The sequence below is a fragment of the Salmo salar genome, chromosome ssa17 (genome assembly GCF_905237065.1).
Source record: "Salmo salar chromosome ssa17, Ssal_v3.1, whole genome shotgun sequence".
Lineage (NCBI taxonomy): Eukaryota > Metazoa > Chordata > Actinopteri > Salmoniformes > Salmonidae > Salmo > Salmo salar.
The window spans coordinates 68209574-68228909 of NC_059458.1; the positions used below are offsets into that span (position 1 = coordinate 68209574).

At 46.9% G+C, this 19336-nt stretch overlaps 1 protein-coding gene across 1 annotated transcript in view; it reads right to left on the minus strand.

Moving 5' to 3' along the window:
- Positions 1-19336, minus strand: part of LOC106609571 (staphylococcal nuclease domain-containing protein 1) — a 341791-nt gene that overhangs the window by 183780 nt on the left and 138675 nt on the right. The gene's annotated exons all lie outside the window — the stretch shown is intronic.

The following is a 19336-nucleotide window of genomic DNA, read 5'->3' on the forward strand; positions in this document are numbered from 1 at the left end:
TACACGAGGTCGTTAGCGTCTGTGGACGGCTCAAACTGGCTAACAGCGTGTGTTTTTTTATAGAGCCGGTTGTTTGACTATCGGTGTAAGGAGTGACACGTACAGAACAGAGGCTTCTCTTTCTTTACCAAGACGCACGCTGGCTTTCAGCGGGACGCCGGAGCATTAACAACCGGGCGACAGGGCCCCCGGCGCCACAGCTCATTAAAATGCAAGAAAAGAGAAAAAAAGATAAGACAAAAACTGGACAAAAACAAATTGGGGGCATCTTATTAAAAAGGAAGTAATAATACGAGCTGGTATCGACGATGAGGGCATATCGCTCACTGTGTCTGAGTGATTCAACTCTGATTGGTCTATAATTTACACAGCCTGGACGGACACACCCCCCCGTGTATAAAACTCGTCCCACAAAAAAGAGATAGCAGAGAGAGAGAGCTGAGGCAGAGCAGAGATAGCAGAGAGGGAGAGAGAGACAGAGAGAGCAGAGATAGCAGAGGGAGAGAGAGCTGAGGCAGAGCAGAGATAGCAGAGAGAGAGAGACTGAGACAGAGCAGAGATAGCAGAGAGAGAGAGAGAGACTGAGACAGAGCAGAGATAGCAGAGAGAGAGAGAGAGAGAGAGACAGAGCAGAGAGAGAGAGAGAGAGGCAGAGCAGAGATAGCAGAGAGGGAGAGAGAGCTGAGGCAGAGCAGAGATAGCAGAGAGAGAGAGACTGAGACAGAGCAGAGATAGCAGAGAGAGAGAGAGAGACAGAGCAGAGAGAGAGAGAGACAGAGATAGAGCAGTGAGAGAGACAGAGGCAGAGCAGAGATAGCAGAGAGAGAGAGAGACTGAGGCAGAGCAGAGATAGCAGAGAGAGAGAGAGAGAGAGAGAGAGACGAGATAGCAGAGAGGGAGAGAGAGCTGAGGCAGAGCAGAGATAGCAGAGAGAGAGAGACTAAGACAGAGCAGAGATAGCAGAGAGAGGGAGACAGAGCAGAGAGAGAGAGAGACTGAGGCAGAGCAGAGATAGCAGAGAGGGAGAGAGAGCTGAGGCAGAGCAGAGATAGCAGAGAGAGAGAGAGAGCTGAGGCAGAGCAGAGATAGAGAGACTGAGACAGAGCAGAGATAGCAGAGAGGGAGAGAAAGCTGAGGCAGAGCAGAGATAGCAGAGAGAGAGAGACTGAGACAGAGCAGAGATAGCAGAGAGAGAGAAACAGAGCAGAGAGAGAGAGAGAGACAGAGATATAGCAGTGAGAGAGACAGAGGCAGAGCAGAGATAGAGAGACTGAGACAGAGCAGAGATAGCAGAGAGGGAGAGAGAGCTGAGGCAGAGCAGAGATAGCAGAGAGAGAGAGAGAGCTGAGGCAGAGCAGAGATAGAGAGACTGAGACAGAGCAGAGATAGCAGAGAGAGAGAGAGACAGAGACAGAGCAGAGAGAGAGACAGAGGCAGAGCAGAGATAGCAGAGAGAGAGCGAGAGACTGAGGCAGAGCAGAGATAGCAGAGAGAGAGACAGAGAAGAGATAGCAGAGAGAGAGACAGAGACAGAGCAGAGATAGCAGAGAGAGAGAGAGAGAGCTGAGGCAGAGCAGAGTTGGCAGAGAGAGAGAGAGCTGAGGCAGCTTTTGATGTGTTTAACCTGCAGTCAGGGCCCGTCAGAGTGAGAGTGACGTGTGTGTATGTGGGGGTGACGGTTCTGGGAATTTAGAGAAAGAGATGGAGAGGAGGGAGGGGGGCTTAGAGAGAGGGGCCCACTCCAATCCAAAGAGACAGAGATTAGGAGGGGGGTTTTGATACATACACACGCAAACTGATTAATATTTCCTTCACACACACAGTCAAAATATCCCTGCCTCTCTCACACACTAAGACACACAGCCCACATTTACTTAGATTACACACAGATGCACACAACCATATGCACACTGCCACTGAGCTGATAAACACACTAAAAATCTCTCTTAAACCCAAATACTTAGAGAACCTGAATCCCACACACATTACTTATACGTGTTTTACATTCACTGCGTCTGTCACTGATGCAAACATATCGCTGGCACACAAACAGTTACACACCCTTACACACATACACATCTCACAAACAAACAATCCCAGCCAGTTCACCTCACACAAAACACAAAGCCATACATGTTGTGCCCATGCATGACCTTGTTCATCTAACCTTGAAGACCCCCCCCCCCACAACTACCTATTGGGTTAAATACAGGCTTCTGCAGTGCACCTTAGGCCAACGCTGGTCACTTAGGCAAGGATCAGACATGATCAAATCAAAACACGTCTCCCCCCATCTCTTTCTCTCGCTCCTTCCCCCTCTCCCCTCTCTCAGTTACCGCCGGTGACTCACGGCTTGCCTTAAGAAAGGGACTGTGTGTCAAAGTGCAGGGCTGGCTAAGGGACAGCATCTGACGGGCACTGTGGTGTGTCAAATCAAATGTTCTTTGTCACATGCTTGGTAAACAACAGGTGTAGACTGACAGTGAAATGTGTGCGTTTGCTTTGTTGCATATGCGTATGTGCCCGTGTGTGTGCATATGCATGTGCCTGTGTGTGTGTGTATGTGCTTGTGTGTGTGCGTATGTGCCTGTGTGTGTGCATATGCATGTGCCTGTGTGTATGTGCTTGTGTGTGTGCGTATGTGCCTGTGTGTGTGCATATGCATGTGCCTGTGTGTATGTGCTTGTGTGTGTGCGTATGTGCCTGTGTGTGTGCATATGCATGTGCCCGTGTGTGTGCGCATGTGCCTGTGTGTGTGCGCGCATGTGCCTGTGTGTGTGCGCGCATGTGCCTGTGTGTGTGCGTATGTGCCCGTGTGTGTGCGCATGTGCCCGTGTGTGTGCGTATGTGCCTGTGTGTGTGCGTATGTGCCTGTGTGTGTGCGTATGTGCCTGTGTATGTGCGTATGTGCCTGTGTGTGCATATGCATGTGGGTGTGTGTGTCTGCGTATGTGCCTGTGTGTGCGTATGCATGTGGGTGTGTGTGTCAGCAGTGATCTGTGCTGTGGCTACTTCATGGGTAGGGACAGCGGGGTGAGCTGCGGCGACTTTGGGGGGGGCTTGGAAAACAAGCATAGCTGCTTCATCCAGTCCATTTCATCGCCAACGAGAGCCAGAATTTGTCATTGTTTCTCCGGTGTGATGATTTGAGCAGGAAATTGGTTTGACGATGTGATAGTGTGTGAGAGCCACAAAGTAGCTTTCCCAATTCTCACTGGAGTGTGCTGAATGCAGAGAGAGAGAGAGAGAGAGAGAGAGAGAGAGAGAGAGAGAGAGAGAGAGAGAGAGAGAGACAGTAGCGAGAGCGACAGAGAGCGAGAAAGAGAGCGAGAGAGAGACAGTAGAGAGAGAGAGAGAGAGAGAGAGAGACCAAAGGAAAAAGACAAAGTAGAGAGGAGAGAGATATAAATGAACAGTTTATCACAGCAGGAATATAATCCTGCAGCAACAGACAATTATTATGTGGATTATAATTATTGGTGATTTTTGTAGGTGTTGATAAAAAAAATGTGTTAAGGCAAATCAAGTCTGACATTTTAAGGTGGAAATTGCAGGAAAATTCTCTGCAACAACAGAGTGATCAAATTAAGATAGCACATACACTATATACACAAAAGTATGTGGACACTCCTTCAAATTAGTGGACTCTGGAGCAGTGGAAACGCGTTGTCTGGAGTGAATCTCGCTTCACCATCTGGGAGTCCAACGAACTAATCTGGGTTTGGCGGATGCCAGGAGGACGCTACCTGACTCAATGTATAGTGCCAACTGTAAAGTTTGGTGGAGGAGGAACAATGGTCTGGGGCTGTTTTTCATTGGTCGGGCTAGGCCCCTTAGTTCCAATGAAGGAAAATCTTAACGCTACAGCATACAATGACATTCTAGACGATTCTGTGCTTCTAAATTTGTGGCAACAGTTTGGGGAAGGCCCTTTCCTGTTTCAGAATGACAATGCCCCTGTGAACAAAGCGAGGTCCATACAGAAATGTTGTCGGTTTCTCGAGATCAGTGTGGAAGAACTTGACTGGCCTCAACAGAGCCCTGACTTCAACCCCATCAAACACCTTTGGGATGAATTGGAACGCCGACTGCGAGCCAGGCCTAATTGCCCACCATCAGTGCCCAATATCACTAACGCTCTTCTGGCTGAAGGGAAGCAAGTCCCTGCAGCAATGTTCCAACATCTAGTGGAAAGCCTTCCCAGAAGAGTAGAGGCTGTTATAGCAGCAGAAGGGGAAACAACTCCATATTAATGGCCATGATTTTGGAATGAGATGTTCGACCAGCAGGTATCCACATCCAGTACGTATGGTGGCACTGTGCTGGTCTGTAGAGTTCTATACTGTTTCTGTGCAGTATTATCCTACACCAATGCAATACCATTGGCATACTGTGCTCTACCTATGATATAGCACATCATCCAATGTTGTGCTAAGCTGTAGTGAGCTGACAAAGCACAGTTGTGTAGCTGGACAACAAGAGGGATCCTAGAGGCAGTAGGTGTCTGTCCTGTGCTTTCTGTACTGAATTATATCTCTGCAGTACCACACCAATCTATACTGGACTGGTTCTGTACTGAATTATATCTCTGCTATACCACACCAATCTATACTGGACTGGTTCTGTACTGAATTATATCTCTGCAGTACCACACCAATCTATACTGGACTGGTTCTGTACTGAATTATATCTCTGCTGTACCACACCAATCTATACTGGACTGGTTCTGTACTGAATTATATCTCTGCAGTACCACACCAATCTATACTGGACTGGTTCTGTACTGAATTATATCTCTGCTATACCACACCAATCTATACTGGACTGGTTCTGTACTGAATTATATCTCTGCACTACCACACCAATCTATACTGGACTGGTTCTGTACTGAATTATATCTCTGCAGTACCACACCAATCTATACTGGACTGGTTCTGTACTGAATTATATCTCTGCTATACCACACCAATCTATACTGGACTGGTTCTGTACTGAATTATATCTCTGCAGTACCACACCAATCTATACTGGACTGGTTCTGTACTGAATTATATCTCTGCTATACCACACCAATCTATACTGGACTGGTTCTGTACTGAATTATATCTCTGCAGTACCACACCAATCTATACTGGAGTGGTTCTGTACTGAATTATATCTCTGCAGTACCACACCAATCTATATTGGACTGGTTCTGTACTGAATTATATCTCTGCAGTACCACACCAATCTATATTGGACTGGTTCTGTACTGAATTATATCTCTGCTATACCACACCAATCTATACTGGACTGGTTCTGTACTGAATTATATCTCTGCTATACCACACCAATCTATACTGGACTGGTTCTGTACTGAATTATATCTCTGCTATACCACACCAATCTATACTGGACTGGTTCTGTACTGAATTATATCTCTGCTATACCACACCAATCTATACTGGAGTGGTTCTGTACTGAATTATATCTCTGCAGTACCACACCAATCTATACTGGACTGGTTCTGTACTGAATTATATCTCTGCAGTACCACACCAATCTATACTGGACTGGTTCTGTACTGAATTATATCTCTGCTATACCACACCAATCTATACTGGAGTGGTTCTGTACTGAATTATATCTCTGCAGTACCACACCAATCTATACTGGACTGGTTCTGTACTGAATTATATCTCTGCAGTACCACACCAATCTATACTGGAGTGGTTCTGTACTGAATTATATCTCTGCTATACCACACCAATCTATACTGGACTGGTTCTGTACTGAATTATATCTCTGCTATACCACACCAATCTATACTGGACTGGTTCTGTACTGAATTATATCTCTGCTATACCACACCAATCTATACTGGACTGGTTCTGTACTGAATTATATCTCTGCTATACCACACCAATCTATACTGGAGTGGTTCTGTACTGAATTATATCTCTGCTATACCACACCAATCTATACTGGAGTGGTTCTGTACTGAATTATATCTCTGCAGTACCACACCAATCTATACTGGACTGGTTCTGTACTGAATTATATCTCTGCTATATCACACCAATCTATACTGGAGTGGTTCTGTACAGCTAACGTGGTGTCGCTAGCTAGCTAGTCGTTGGGGGCTGTCAGGCAGGCCGTGTCCAGGGCGACATAAACGCCAGTCCTCCTCCGTCGGAAGGAAGGAAGCAGCTCTCGCTCTACTCCGTGTGCTTCATTAGCAATCACTGAGGAAGCCATTTGGAAGGAGACGAGCATGCAGCATGCACCGTGTCCGCCACAGCTCACAGGACTCTGACGGATGGAGAGAGGAAGAAAAAGAGAGAGAGAGAGAAGCAGAAAGCTTGGAGGGGAGAGAAAAGGAGGGAAGACAGAAGAGAGAGCGGGAGAGAAAGGAAAAGGGAAGAGAAAGAGTGAGCGAGAGAGAAACAGGAAAAGTAGAACGGTTGAAAATCAGAAAAAAGAGGAAAGATGGAGGCAGAGAGAGCGAGAGAGAAGCGGGCAGAACAGACGAATCAGCAGAAAGAAAGTGCAGGAGAAATGTGGTGGAGCAGGATAAGCATGTTGGTGAAATATTAAATGGAATAGAATAAACAAATATCAAAAGAGGGGACACAGAGCAGATAGAAAAGGAGAAGGGGAAAACAGAGACAGACAGGGAGAGAGAAAGCAAGAGAGATACGGAGCAAACGGAACATGATGAAAAAGTGCCAGAGATAGAACAGGGAAAGAATGAATTCCTTGATTGTGCCTGGAGGGCTGCACCAACTAGAGGTGTAGGGTGGGGTGGGGGTGGGGCAGTATAGTACAATAGACAGGAAAAGCTGATAACCAGTAATGGACTGAACCACTGGTAAGCTTGGGACTATAATGGTTCTATCAGCAAAAAGATGATTCTGAGATAATTGGCTTTAAAGTTCTGAACCCTCATTGGTTTGAATGGTGTCAGTAGTTTTGATATTGTATTATTTGAAGTATATACACAGAGATCATTGAACAGAACAAGGCTATAGTCCCAAGCTCTCTCACTAGGGGCTGGAGGGGGGCACTAAATGGTAGGTGATGTACTAGGGGTTGTGTGTGATTGTAGGGGTTGTGTGTGGTTCTCGGGGTTGTGTGTGGTTGTGTGTGGTTGTAGGGGTTGTGTGTGGTTGTAGGGGTTGTGTGTGTTTGTAGGGGTTGTGCGTGGTTGTAGGGGTTGTGCGTGGTTGTAGGGGTTGTGTGTGGTTGTAGGGGTTGTGCGTGTTTGTAGGGGTTGTGCGTGCTCGGTTGTGCGTGGTTGTAGGGGTTGTGCGTGGTTGTAGGGGTTGTGTGTCGTTGGTTGTGCGTGGTTGTAGGGGTTGTGCGTGGTTGTAGGGGTTGTGCGTGGTTGTAGGGGTTGTGCGTGGTTGTAGGGGTTGTGCGTGGTTGTAGGTGTTGTGCGTGGTTGTAGGTGTTGTGCGTGGTTGTAGGGGTTGTGCGTGGTTGTAGGGGTTGTGCGTGGTTGTAGGGATTGTGCGTGGTTGTAGGGGTTGTGCGTGGTTGTAGGGGTTGTGCGTGGTTGTAGGGGGTGTGCGTGGTTGTAGGGGTTGTAGGTGTTGTGCGTGGTTGTAGGGGTTGTGCGTGGTTGTAGGGGTTGTGCGTGGTTGTAGGGGTTGTGCGTGGTTGTAGGGGTTGTGCGTGGTTGTAGGGGTTGTGCGTGGTTGTAGGGGTTGTGCGTGGTTGTAGGGGTTGTGCGTGGTTGTAGGGGTTGTAGGGGTTGTGCGTGGTTGTAGGGGTTGTGCGTGGTTGTAGGGGTTGTGCGTGGTTGTAGGGGTTGTGCGTGGTTGTAGGGGTTGTGCGTGGTTGTAGGGGTTGTGCGTGGTTGTAGGGGTTGTGCGTGGTTGTAGGGGTTGTGCGTGATTGTAGGGGTTGTGCGTGGTTGTAGGGGTTGTGCGTGGTTGTAGGGGTTGTAGGGATTGTGCGTGGTTGTAGGGATTGTGCGTGGTTGTAGGGATTGTGCGTGGTTGTAGGGGTTGTGCGTGGTTGTAGGGGTTGTGCGTGGTTGTAGGGGTTGTAGGGGCTGTGCGTGGTTGTAGGGGTTGTGCGTGGTTGTAGGGGTTGTGCGTGGTTGCAGGGGTTGTGCGTGGTTGTAGGGGTTGTGCGTGGTTGTAGGGGTTGTGCGTGGTTGTAGGGGTTGTGCGTGGTTGTAGGGGTTGTGCGTGGTTGTAGGGGTTGTGCGTGGTTGTAGGGGGTGTGCGTGGTTGTAGGGGTTGTGCGTGGTTGTAGGGGTTGTGTGTGGTTGTAGGGGTTGTGTGTGGTTGTAGGGGTTGTGTGTGGTTGTAGGGGTTGTGTGTGGTTGGTTCTTCTATACTTGTGGGGATGTACTATCCTTGTGGGATTTTAGAACAAGGAAAATGCTCTCTCGTAGGGACATATCCCATATCCCACGAGGACAAAGACTATTTTAAGTTTAGGGGTTAGGTTTAGGGTTACGGGTTAAGGTTAGGGTAAGGTTAGGAGAAATAGGATTTTGAATGTAAATGAATTGTTGATCCACATGAAGATAGAGGAACATAGCGTGCTGGTCCCTTCTAATGACCAAACAATGTGTTCATGAAATAACAGCTTCTCAAATATTTACTTTCTGCATTACTTATTCCATTTGCTATCTAGGCTATATGATTCAATATCTTTCTATATGATTCAATATCTTTCTATATGATTCAATATCTTTCTATATATGATTCTATAGTCAAGGGGGATATGATTCAATATCTTTCTATATATGATTCTATAGTCAAGGGGGATATGACTCAATAGGGTCCTAGTTATTGGAATATAACAGGTCGGTAGAATTCAATTTATTCCAAATGGCACAAGGGAAATGATAGACAAACATTCTACTACCAATGATTAGACTATAGAACAACATTTTATAAAACATGAAATAAACATTCTTTAATACTATAATGAATGACAACCTTTAAAACAACACTGGTGATGACTCAGGGCCTATCTGTTCATAACAGTTGTATGAATGAAACTCAAACAACAAGCTCCACTATGAGCACGCCTGGCTGCACGTCGTGGCTGTGAGTCAACGTGACTCAACGATGTTGTTGGGAGTAAAAGACAATTACTGATGGCTACACACTATAGTAGGTTGACATGATGAGTTGTTGCTGTGTGTGAGGATCCCTGCTATTGTGTGTGTGTGTGTGTGTGTGTGTGTGTGTGTGTGTGTGTGTGTGTGTGTGTGTGTGTGTTGAGGCCTAGGGATGAGCGTTGGGGGTTGAGGCCTAGGGATGAGCGGTTGGGGGTTGAGGCCTAGGGATGAGCGGTTGGGGGTTGAGGCCTAGGGATGAGCGGTTGGGGGTTGAGGCCTAGGGATGAGCGGCTGGGGGTTGAGGCCTAGGGATGAGCGGTTGGGGGTTGAGGCCTAGGGATGAGCGGTTGGGGGTTGAGGCCTAGGGATGAGCGGTTGGGGGTTGAGGCCTAGGGATGAGCGGTTGGGTAAGGAAAGAGGAAGAGACTGACTTGTTTTTCTGAGGTGTGTTTTATCAGATGGGGCCGTATTGATTGATTTTCATTGGTTCACTGTCAGGCTTATGCTTTGATTGGTTGTTAAAGAATTCAATAGAAACATATCTTAACAGCAATGCCAACAGGCGAGCCTTTAAAAGATACCATCAAACAATATTCAATCTGGGAGATCAGACTCGTGTAACTAGAAACAATTTCAAATCCAATTTAACCTGACTGTTACTGTTACCAACCTAGTGTATGTGAACCAGTTGTGGTCCTGGAGGGAGACTTTATTGCTCTATTGGAAGGTGAAAAAACAGTGTGTCTGTTGCCGCTGGCCAGAGACAATGGAAGAGTGTTTTTATGACCTCTGCTTATCGTAGCGAGCTGTCAGTGTAGACACAGTCTCTCTCTCACACACACTCCCCCTCTGCCACATTAGCATGGATCTTCACGGTACTCTGTGCCCCCTGCTTTAGCAGAATGGATTTTCCACTGACGTTGTTAGCTACCACTGCTAGTGCTACCACCACCGTGCTACCGCTGCTAGTGCTACCACCACCGTGCTACCGCTGCTAGTGCTACCACCACCGTGCTACCGCTGCCACCACCGTGCTACCGCTGCTAGTGCTGCCACCACCGTGCTACCGCTGCTAGTGCTACCACCACCGTGCTACCGCTGCCACCACCGTGCTACCGCTGCTAGTGCTGCCACCACCGTGCTACCGCTGCCACCACCGTGCTACCGCTGCCACCACCGTGCTACCGCTGCTAGTGCTGCCACCACCGTGCTACCGCTGCCACCACCGTGCTACCGCTGCTAGTGCTGCCACCACCGTGCTACCGCTGCTCGTGCTACCGCTGCTGTTCTGCAGGGCCATCCATTACACCATATGTCATTTTTGAGAGAGAGAGAGAGAGAGAGAGAGAGAGAGAGAGAGAGAGAGAGAGAGAGACTGGTAAAGAGAAGGCCCCCCTTGGTAGCTACACACATTTTAAACACGACCCCCAGGGGCTGGGGGTTTCTGAAGCAGAGCGTCTCGGAGTGAACAGATGACTCTGGGTCAGTAGAGAAGGGAAAAAAACCAAAACAACTTCATTTGGAGCAGTTTTGGAGCGGTGGGGAGCTCATCTGACAAAACGCCTCCTACAGTGTTAGCAATCTACTTCAAAGTTGGCATGCTAAGAGGAGAGAACATTTTTAACAAGGTATCTACTTAAGTCAGTGTGCTATAAAAGGCATTCTGACTCAGTGTGTCAGAGTTAGGGAAGAATCAGCACAGTGCTTCTAGCAAGGAAGAAAAGAGGGAGAAGAGGGAGGGAGAGAGACAGAGCGAGCGAGACAGAGCGAGCGAGGTCGGCAAGAAAGAGAGATGGAGAGAGAGCGAGCGAGCCGGAGAGAGAGAGACAGAGAGAGAGAGAGAGCGAGCGAGCCGGAGAGAGAGAGAGCGCGAGCGAGCCGGAGAGAGAGAGAGCGCGAGCGAGCCGGAGAGAGAGAGACAGAGAGAGAGAGAGAGCGAGCGAGCCGGAGAGAGAGAGAGCGCGAGCGAGCCGGAGAGAGAGAGAGCGCGAGCGAGCCGGAGAGAGAGAGCGAGCGTGCGAGCCGGAGAGAGAGCGAGCGAGCGAGACGGAGAGAGAGCGAGCGAGCGAGACGGAGAGAGAGCGAGCGAGCGAGACGGAGAGAGAGCGGAGAGAGAGCGAGCGAGACGGAGAGAGAGCGAGCGAGACGGAGAGAGAGCGGAGAGAGCGAGCGAGACGGAGAGAGAGCGGAGAGAGCGAGCGAGACGGAGAGAGAGCGAGCAAGATAGAGAGAGAGCGGAGAGACGGAGAGCGCGAGCGAGACGGAGAGCGCGAGGGAGACGGAGAGCGCGAGGGAGACGGAGAGCGCGAGGGAGACGGAGAGCGCGAGGGAGACGGAGAGCGCGAGGGAGACGGAGAGAGCGAGGGAGACGGAGAGAGCGAGGGAGACGGAGAGAGCGAGGGAGACGGAGAGAGCGAGGGAGACGGAGAGAGCGAGGGAGACGGAGAGACACAGAGTGAGAGACAGAGCGCGAGAGAGAGAGAGCGAAAGAGTGGGGTGGGGGTGTTGAAGAGGAAAAAAGTATGGCTTTGAAATAGAAAGGGAAAGAGCTGTGTATTAGTTTTCTATGTTGTTGAACACATTTAGATTCACATTATCATGTGTTCTCTGATAACGCTGAGGCAAATAGGAATGTGCTTTCAAATGGGAATACAGCTAGAAAAGACATTAACAGGGAAAAACTAACTGTGTTACTTCAGCTTCGGAGGCAGTTTATGTTCACTACAGATTATACAATGACCTGTGTGATCACTTGTAGGACTTATATGGCGGACTACAGTGTGTGTGTGTGTGTGTCTACCACTCCAACAGCAATAGTTCAATGGGGTCAGCTGTCGCTGTCGCCTTCCAGGATCAATATGAAACCTCTCTGCAGCAGCCTGTGATGCACTAACCAATGCATCGTGGGAAACAGAGTATTTTTTCTCTCTCTTACAGTTCTCCGCACTTATTATTTAGTGGGGCCATTTAAACTATTGCACTGTGCATAATTACTTAATGTAAATGTGGTAAAAAGATGGATTCCGATCCAATATATTAAGATATAGCAAGTAGAGTGCTTATCTCAGATTCATAGGCAAGCTTTTACGAGCAGGGCCTAGGCGCCGGTCCCAGTTCCTAGCTTTAATGGACCCCAAATAAATGCAGCCTTGAAAACTGCCCATTTAAAATACAGCTAATACTTAATTTAAACTGTGTGTGTCAGCCAGGAGAACAGAAACGCCTATATGTAATAATCACAGACTTGGCTTTCATGTTCTCATTCAGGAGGCCAATAGAACGGTAGTGTGCACTTTGACAATAAAGCACTGCAAACTGCAAACATGCACACTTGCAGATTACTGCTAAAGAGTGCTGAGAGCGAGCGTTTACTGCTGAAAAATAGACTGGGTTCTGAATGCTGCAACACTAATAGTAGGATTAAAGAGCACATTAGTGTTTCTAGGTCCAAATGCGCAGTGTGTTTAGATTAGTTGGAGACTAGTTGTAAAGATCAGACACAAGTTTATACCCTCAATCCCTCTTATCTCGACGAATGGACATGGATGGATGCGCACGCACGCACGCACGCACGCACGCAGGCAGCTGGGTATTAGTGGGGGCCTGATGTTCTTTTCCCATGCCTCCGAAGGGATTTAACCCCAGTGAAGGGCATTCTAACAGTGTTTGTTTGTGTGTATTTGTACACGTGAGATGTAGACCTGGCAGTGTGTGAGGATTTAAGGTGACCTTGCGTCAGTCTAACACCTCTCTCTCTCACTCACACACACACACAAAGACGAGTCAGGAAGTGTTTCTGGACAACACCCACAATCCCAGAGTATAATATAGAACGAACACGGTCATTCAGGACACTTATTCAAAGCAATTCCGAGCCAAGACATTAACTCAATTTACAGTTAACTGCCAAAATAGAGGAAACACTTGAGTAAATGAGGGGTATAAAGTATATTGAAAGCAGGTGCTTCCACACAAGTGTGGTTCCTGAGTTAATTAAGCAATTAAAACATCCCATCATGCTTAGGGTCATGTATAAAAATGCCCAGTTGCCCATTATTTTGGCTACCATGGCTAGAAGAAGAGATCTCAGTGACTTTGAAAGAGGGAACTCATTGGAGCATAGGGGGTTTAAAGGGTGAGTGGGTCAGTCAGTCACCAGATCTGAACCCAATTGTAACACTCCTGATTCTGGAGCAGTGCCTCAGACAGTGTTTTGCACCATGAACAAAACACCAAATGATGGAATTTATCATGGAAGAATAGTGTCGCATCCCTCCAATAGAGTTCCAGACACTTGTAGAATCTATGACAAGGTGCATTGAAGCTGTTCTGGCTCGTGGTGGCCCAACGCCTTATGGTGGGTGTTTCCTTTATTTTGGCAGGTCCCTTTATGTGACCTATGTGGGAATAACATTCACAACCCCGGTGTTACCAACCCCGCCCGGTGTTACCAACCCCGCCCGGTGTTACCAACCCCGCCCGGTGTTACCAACCCCGCCCGGTGTTACCAACCCCGCCCGGTGTTACCAAGCCCGGTGTTACCAACCCCGGTGTTACCAACCCTGCACTCTTACCCACTGAGCAACTTGAGCAGGTGAGAGTGAGCATTAAAATGCATAACAAATACCAAGCGCAAATACAGACTGTTTCAAAGAATCCCCCTGAGGGAGGTAGGTATACTCCCCCTGTAGGGGGCACTACTAATTAGACAACGCTCCTCGCTTGCTCTGTCGCTCCCTCGGTCTCTCTATCCGTCTGTGACCGTCTAATTAAATAGGAGGGCGATGGGAACATCAAAGCTGGTGTGTGTGTGAGAACAACAGTCAAGGTATTCTTTGCTAGAGCTGGACCATTTTAATAGTCCTTTGGCTTTTCCAATCACAGAGGGGCCCTAGAGAGGGAGAGTGAGCAACAGGGCTTTCTAATATCCCCCCGTCGATAGGTTATTTGTACACACACACACACACACACACACACGAGGGGGAACTCTGATGTGCTTCTGTGCTTGGAGGTGCGTTTTGACTGGCAGTTGAACCTGTACACTGTGTTTCTAGTGTGCATTGTTACATAAGCAGCAAATTAGGTCAATTAGCCATTTGAATTCTATACAATTCCTTGAAATACCAACACAAATCTCCAATTGTTTTCTACTAGCTGGGGTGCTGCCAATCCCTTTAATTTGATGTAGCATATCATATTGCTTCTGACCCTAAACTTCCAAACACTCCTGCCAATAGAAGGTTTAATGATGGATGGTTTACCTGTCCATGGGAAGAGACGGTAAGCTACAGTGAACCAACACACCCCCTGTGGTGACTATTGATAAAGGTACTGAGCGCCTGCTGGGGATACTGTTGGGAGACCAATGGAGGAGTGGGAAAAAAACAGTGGCATGGGGAGAGACAATGCTTTGGGTTAAACATGACAAATATACTAGGTTCAACAATGAGTATACTGAACAAATAAACGCAACATGCAACAATTTCAAAGATTTTACTGAGTTGCAGTTCTTATAAGGAAATCAGGCATTTTAAATAAATAAATTAGGCCCTAATCTATGGATTTCACATGACTGGGCAGGGCCGCAGACATCGGTGGGCCTGGGAGGGCATAGGCCCACCCACTGGAGAGCCAGGCCGAGCCAATCAGAATGAGTTTTTCCCCACGAAAGGGCTTTATTAAAAGTCAGAAATACTCCTCAGCACCCCCCCCCCACCCCCGCTGATCCCACAGGTGAAGAAGCCGTATGTGGAGGTCCTGGCCTGGCGTGGTTACACATGGTCTGCGGTTGTCAGGCAGATTGGACAAACTGCCAAATTCTCTAAAACGACATTGGCTTATGGTAGAGAAATTAACATACAATTATTTTGCAACAGCTGTGGTGGACATACCTGCAGTCAGCATGCTAATTGAACTAGAGGTCGACTGATTAATCGGAATGGCCGATTAATTAGGGCCGATTTCACAACAATCGGTAATCGGTATTTTTGGCCACCGATTTGCCTTTTTTTTTTTTTTTTTAACCTTTATTTAACTAGGCAAGTCAGTTAAAGAACACATTCTTATTTTCAATGACGGCCTAGGAACGGTGGGTTAACTGCCTTGTTCAGGGGCAGAACAACAGATTTTTACATTGTCAGCTTGGGGACGCAACCTTACGTTAACTAGCCCAACACTCTAACCACCTGCTTTACGTTGCCAAGGTAAGTTGCTAGCTAGCATTAAACTTATCTTATAAAAACAATCAATCAATCATAATGATATTACTAGTTTATCTAGCCTGTCCTGCGTTGCATATAATCGATGCGGTGCGCATTCGCGAAAAAGGACTGTCTTTGCTCCGACGTGTACCTAACCATAAACATCAATGTCTTTCTTAAAATCAATACACAAGTATATTTTTAAACCTGCATATTTAGTTAATATTGCCTGCTAACATGAATTTATTTTAACTAGGGAAAATGTGTCACTTCTCTTGCAAACAGAGTCAGGGTATATGCAGCAGTTTGGGCTGCCTGGCTCGTTGCGAACTGTGAAGACTATTCTTCCTAACAAAGACAGCAGACTTCGCCAAACGGGGATGATTTAACAAAAACGCATTTGCGAAAAAAAGCACAATCGTTGCACGACTGTACCTAAACATAAACATCAATGCCTTTCTTAAAATCAATACACAGAAGTATATATTTTTAAAAATGCATATTTAGCTAAAAGAAATCCAGGTTAGCAGGCAATATTAACCAGGTGATATTGTGTCAGTTCTCTTGCGTTCGTTGCACGCAGAATCAGGGTATACAGAATCTGGCTCATTGCGAACTAATTTGCCAGAATTTTACGGAACTATGAAATAACATTGTAGGTTGTGCGATGTAACAGGAATATTTAGACTTATGGATGCCACCCGTTAGATAAAATACGGAACGGTTCCGTATGTCACTGAAAGAATAATGTTTTCGAGATGATAGGTCATTAATATGGTCAAATCCGGAAACTAAGGTTTATTATATTATAGTTAAGTCTATGATTTGATATTTGATAGAGCAGTCTGACTGAGCGGTGGTAGGCAGCAGCAGGCTCGTAATAGTCAAAGATATATGGTTTAGAGAGAAATAGTCGACGCGTCATAATTCCTGTAATAACTTGCGGCTGAACTTGAAAGGGGTTCCTTCGTTATTTTACCGTTCATGTCTTCCATAGAGAATGTCTTGATCTACTTCAAATAAGGTCTGTGTTTTGTGCTTAAACCGCCTCAGCGTTTTGATACCCGTGTAAATCTCACTAGGTAACGTTTGTCAACATATTTTCATAAATCCACTCTACAAAAAAAATTATCTTCGCTTATATTGATCAGAGTTATATCCTATGGATATCTACACAGTTATAAAATTGGCAAGGTGGTGTAAGCCTAAGCCAAACACAGACCTTATTTTAAGTTCATCTAAAAATATCCTATGGAATAAATGAAGGAACCGCTTTACAGATTTTGCTAGAAGGTGTCATGGGAATTATGACTCGCACTTTGGTAGTCAATTTTTACCATGCCCATTATTAAAATAGGATTTCCTGCATATAGAAATTACAGTTTTTGTTTTCAGCATTCATCACAGGTAACTTAAACTCTATTTTCATTATTCAAACAGTTGAGAGTATTTTTCTCCTAAGCAGACTCTTCAGTATCGTTGTCACTTCAGAGCTGTGTGTGTGTGTGTGTGTGTGTGTGTGTGTGTGTGTGTGTGTGTGTGTGTGTGTGTGTGTGTGTATATATATTTTAAAAAATCAGAATAATCGGCCGATTAATCGGTAGCAGCTTTTTTGGTCCTCCAATAATCGGTAGCGGCGTTGAAAAATCATAATCGGCCGACCTCTAAATTGAACACTCCCTCAAAACTTGAGACTTCTGTGGCATTGTGTTGTGTGATAAAACTGCACAGTTTAGAGTGGACTTTTATTGTCCCCGGCCCAAGGTGCACGTGTGTAATGATCATGCTGTTTAATCAGCTTCTTGATATGCCACACCTGTCAGGTGGATGGATTATCTTGGCAAAGGATAAAATGCTCACTTACCAACATGTAAACAAATTCATGCACACAATTTGAGAGTAATAAGCTTTTTGCGCGTATGGTAAATTTCTGGGGTCTTTTATTTCAGCTCATGAAACATGGGACCAACACCTTACATGTTGTGCTGATATTTTTGTTCAGCGTAGCATCCACTGTGATTGCTGAGGGAAAGTCACCCAGGGCAGCTACTAGCACGAACAATGAATAATGTGAGGATGAAGATGCTGTAAAAGGTACAGCATCTGAACTGAGATGAACATGCAGGACAGGTACAGCATCTGAACAGAGATGAACATGCAGGACAGGTACAGCATCTGAACAGAGATGAACATGCAGGACAGGTACAGCATCTGAACAGAGATGAACATGCAGGACAGGTACAGCATCTGAACAGAGATGAACATGCAGGACAGGTACAGCATCTGAACAGAGATGAACATGCAGGACAGGTACAGCATCTGAACAGAGATGAACATGCAGGACAGGTACAGCATCTGAACAGAGATGAACATGCAGGACAGGTACAGCATCTGAACAGAGATGAACATGCAGGACAGGTACAGCATCTGAACAGAGATGAACATGCAGGACAGGTACAGCATCTGAACAGAGATGAACATGCAGGACAGGTACAGCATCTGAACAGAGATGAACATGCAGGACAGGTACAGCATCTGAACAGAGATGAACATGCAGGACAGGTACAGCATCTGAACAGAGATGAACATGCAGGACAGGTACAGCATCTGAACAGAGATGAACATGCAGGACAGGTACAGCATCTGAACAGAGATGAACATGCAGGACAGGTACAGCATCTGAACAGAGATGAACATGCAGGACAGGTACAGCATCTGAACAGAGGTGAACATGCAGGACAGGTACAGCATCTGAACAGAGATGAACATGCAGGACAGGTACAGCATCTGAACAGAGATGAACATGCAGGACAGGTACAGCATCTGAACAGAGATGAACATGCAGGACAGGTACAGCATCTGAACAGAGATGAACATGCAGGACAGGTACAGCATCTGAACAGAGATGAACATGCAGGACAGGTACAGCATCTGAACAGAGATGAACATGCAGGACAGGTACAGCATCTGAACAGAGATGAACATGCAGGACAGGTACAGCATCTGAACAGAGATGAACATGCAGAACAGGTACAGCATCTGAACAGAGATGAACATGCAGGACAGGTACAGCATCTGAACAGAGATGAACATGCAGGACAGGTACAGCATCTGAACAGAGATGAACATGCAGGACAGGTACAGCATCTGAACAGAGATGAACATGCAGGACAGGAGAAAACAATGGACCAGAAAGCTTCATTCACCTACCAAGCTCTTTCAGCTGTCTACAATGTGTACTTGGGAGAGAGACAACATATGGCTAGGGAGAGACACTCTTTCCCTGGCTGTGGGGAGGGAGGGGTGAGGGGAGGGGAGAGACACTCTTTCCCTGGCTGTGGGGAGGGAGGGGTGAGGGGAGGGGAGAGACACTCTTTCCCTGGCTGTGGGGAGGGAGGGGTGAGGGGAGGGGAGAGACACTCTTTCCCTGGCTGTGGGGAGGGAGGGGTGAGGGGAGGGGAGAGACACTCTTTCCCTGGCTGTGGGGAGGGAGGGGTGAGGGGAGGGGAGGTTACATTAGACGACTTGGCCAAGACCTAGCCTCCTACTCTGCTGGCAGCGCAGGAACAAAATGTTAGATCACAGTAATACATCTAGCATGGCTTCACTTGCATTGTTTCAGGAGACAACTCTCTCTCTCTGTGAAGAGTGTGTCATCTCGCAGCCAAAATGACAACTTGCACTAAGAGACAGAGGAACAATATGGAGTGAATCGACACCTGTGTGTATGTGTGCGTATGTGTGTGTGTGAGAGCGCGGTGCAATGACTGTGTTGTGTCTACCACTGTGTACCAGCCAACTGCAGAGGCTGATAGAAAAGCTGAAAAGCTGACAATATGTCTCTCTGGTTCAATGTTCCAGATACACAAAACCAATATTCCACACCAACACCCTGTATGGTGTACCTTATTGACTATCTTAGTAGACTGCAAAACAATCTGTGGCCCAACTCGAAGACATAAAGGTCTGAGGCTAATCACAATGGACAGTAACGCTGCTATTTCGATTGGTCTGCATCTCTCTCCTCCACACCGAAGACGCTGTAGAACATCCGTACGAGGTGTGAATGAGC